We start from the raw sequence: 3,560 nt of genomic DNA, 5'->3' as shown, positions 1-3,560 counted from the left end.
GGAATAATAATTATATAATATACGAGATTAAAATCTCTCCGAAAAAAAAAATAATAAACAAGAGAGAAACGAAGCACGACGAATGATGTGGTAAAGGGGAGTTTAAATGTGGCGTTATGTGAGGTAAAGTACAGTACGGTGAGCGAGAGGGCGCCCCCTGCTCTCGTCGTAGCCGCGCCCCGCGGATAGAAATGGCGGATTGACTCAATCGCTGCTCTGGTCTTCCCTTTCCCTCCATTCGGTGGCTGCTGTTACGCCAAGCCGGTCAGTTAACCGATTCGATGAACTTGTGTCCAAGAGCTCTGATCGTGCGTTTCGATTTTGATCCGTTTTTTTTTCCCCCCGTTTACCCGTTGTAATCCCCTGACGACCTCCTGGTGTAGGCCCAGGCCTACGGTGACGGATAGTCACCGATGCGGAATTTCGATGACGGTTTCGGTTTACATTTAAAGTCGAGACCGTAGGCCTCTGTACGTGTCGGCCTCTACGCGGATGTCGGTTTGTTGGGGGTTCCGAGGCCGCAATGAATCCCCGTGGATCGTCCATGTCGGGAGGTTTTTTCGATCCTCATCTTTATGCGTCACCTCTTCGCTGGTGTGTGTGTGTGTGTGTGTGTGTGTGTGTGTGTGTGTGTGTGTGTGTGTGTGTGTGTGTGTGTGTGTGTGTGTGTGTGTGTGTGTGTGTGTGTGTGTGTGTGTGTGTGTGTGTGTGTGTGTGTGTGTGTGTGTGTGTGGTTTTGTTGTGGTCGCTCGTTACGTTGTGCAGTCGTTGTTGAAATAAATAACTTGGAGACGACGTTGTGGTCTTGTGTCCGGTAAACATGTGTAATAACGTGCGGCGTTGTTCCTTTTATTGCGAGCGAGTTGCGCGTGTCCTGCTTTGGGATACCTCGAGCTTAAGTGCTTCAAACTACCAATCTTCTTCTTCTTCTCCTCGAAGGTTATTTACACACTCCCGTTGAGATTGCAATTCGTCGGGGCGAAGACTGCGGGGGTCGTGGGGGTCGTTTTAAATCACACGAACATGATTTGCAGTTGATGTTTGACGATTAATTCGTATTCTTTGTGCCGTTTTAATAGTCGATGATAACTTTATTTATTTATTTTTTTTAACCAGAACTTTTTTGGGGGATTGTTTGACCCCTTCATGTATAAAGGCCTGTTCCGCTTGGAGGGGCTCAGTTGGGAATACAGGATCACGAATTTGTTTGGCAGGTTTGAGCTGTGCCGAAGTGAAGGAGGAACGACTGACCTTGACGGCCGTAATTATTCCCACGTTATTGTGGGGTGGCCTGCAGAAAAAACTTCCGCCCAAGTCTTTCACGAACCGGCTGAACAGGCCTGGCGTTCGATTGAGTAGTTGTGGCAGGAATTTAGCATTTTGTTCAGGGTGCCGGTGATAACTCACCTATTCAGGACACTGGGATCTTTAACGTCCACCAATGAATCCTGGCAGACGGGACGCCCGGTATAATATAATGACGTCCGGACGCCCATTATAGGGCACACATTGATGAAGAGCCTTTCCTGTGAAACACCCAGATCACAGTTTTTAGCTGGGCTGAGATTCGAACCCAAGCTTGACGGTTTAGAGGCGAGTATGCGTACATCCAGGCCATTGTGCTTAGGGAAAGGAGGAACTAATTGAATAATAATAATAATAATAATATGGAATAGGCAAAGCCGAGAAGCGAACATAGAATTCTTCTTACATTTGCTTCTGACTTTTCCTATAACTTGTTCACAACTGTATACTTGCCAACTACATCGTGGTACATGTAAGTGCCGCACAGCTGATGATTTTGACGCAATTTCCGGTTACTTCGGCCTGGATTCAGGATCAGCGATCAAATAATGTAAATCACGATTAAAAATTATTTTTTGATGATGCCGGAAATATCTTTATTAAAATCAGTGGAGGAAATATACACCATGTCTGATATTTGGGTCTTTCATGTCTCCGACGATGCCTTTATCTCCCGGCATGCATCATTCCCCATGACAAAAACCGAAAGCAAAAAAAAAAACGAAAGCAAAAAAAAACTGGAAGCAAAAGGGTCATAGCCAACGACACGGATTCCAAATTGCCAGGGGTATCCATCCATTAGGACCATACTCTGTGCAGAGCGTTGGTGCCGCCGAAGCAGTCTCCTTGGCTATTGGGAACAATCCTGGACGGGTCGCCACTCCGACACAGTATACCAGCATGCTGGCACTCATTTTGCCGACCTCGGAAGGATGACAGGCAGAGTCAACCCCACCTGGTGTTAATTCAACAGCTGAGCGGGATTTGAACTCAGGACCCTAGGATCCCAAGCCCACTACCCTAACCATTAAGCCAACACCAGGCATAGGGGTATTGTGTTGTTGTTGTTGTTTCCTATTCTCTCATGTGCACGCGTTAAGTATGAAGCTAACTGTGTTCGCTATTAATAACAAGCCGGAGGCGATGATGGTTCGCGGACATTATTGAACAATGCCACGATAGTTACAATTGAGTTCGTGGAAGCTTTTGAGGAAGCCCTACCGTAAAAACCTATCTCTTCCGTCAAAATTGACCAAATCAAATTGGATTTTTTTAATATGTTGTACTTCTGGACATTACGCACAGCTTCGAGGAAATGAAATTGCGAGAAAAAAATCGAGAAAAATAAAAAGTTCAAGTGGGAGTGGCTCCGCCCACAAGGGGAGTGGGACGCCCCTCATACAAAAAGACACAACTCGACCATGATATCTAGCTTGAGTCCAAGTTTCATCAAGATCGCATCAAACGTCACGGAGCTATGCTCTGGAGAGAGTCACAAACAGACACACACATACACACAACGAAAATAGTGGTCACTGCTGACGCCCATGAACCAATAACTAGGATGACACTCGGTAGTGCCTCCACCAGGCTGAACAGTTTATTTTTATTTTTTGTATCTTGCTGATAGGTCAGGTCTGCATCCGGACCGTGACCAAAATCTAATCGGCTTGTTCTTATCATCTGTCCAAGCTTTGGCTGAATTCGTCCATTACTAAATTTTTTGAGATGTTGTTCCATTTTATCATTTTTGACCCCATCTCTCAATGGTAAAGAATCACTCTAAAAATTTAATGTATCTGGATCCGAATCCTGGATCGTCATCAAAATCTAATGAATTCGTCCCTGTCACACACCCAAACCTGTACACCATGTTCTTGTTACCTCTGCTGCTGGAGATGAAGGTGGTCATGCTTTTTTGTGTGTGTGTGTGTGTGTGTGTGTGTGTGTGTGTGTGTGTGTGTGTGTGTGTGTGTGTGTGTGTGTGTGTGTGTGTGTGTATACAGGATATATCAAAAAATTGTGGACGGATTTGGATGAAATTTTTGTGGACAGGTTGGGTGTATGACAAGAACGAACTGATTAGATTTGGTGAAGATCCAGATCCGGATCTAAGTATGAGAATTTTTAAAGTGATTCTTCACCATTGAGAGAGAGAGGGCCAAAAATTATGTTGTTGTTTTCCGCCACTCCGGCGTACGGGCGACCGCTTTTAGCTAATTCACAGCCGCACGTGCCCACCGGACGTGGCAAAC

The 3,560-nt window shown here is 45.5% G+C and overlaps 1 protein-coding gene across 1 annotated transcript in view; it reads left to right on the top strand.

Annotated features, from left to right (window-relative positions):
- Positions 1 to 114: 114 nt before the first annotated feature.
- Positions 115 to 3,560, top strand: part of LOC147019734 (protein phosphatase 1B-like) — a 50,993-nt gene continuing 47,547 nt past the window's right edge. The window contains exon 1 of the mRNA XM_085894400.1: positions 115 to 264. The gene's annotated coding sequence lies outside the window, so the exon portion shown is untranslated. The remainder of the gene's footprint in view (positions 265 to 3,560) is intronic.

This window comes from Eptatretus burgeri, chromosome 9 (genome assembly GCF_056783735.1).
Source record: "Eptatretus burgeri isolate ZD-2024b chromosome 9, Ebu_testis_v1, whole genome shotgun sequence".
NCBI classification, from domain to species: Eukaryota; Metazoa; Chordata; class Myxini; order Myxiniformes; family Myxinidae; genus Eptatretus; species Eptatretus burgeri.
Note: the sequence above shows the minus strand (reverse complement) of the source record. Positions and strands in the feature narration are given on the sequence as shown.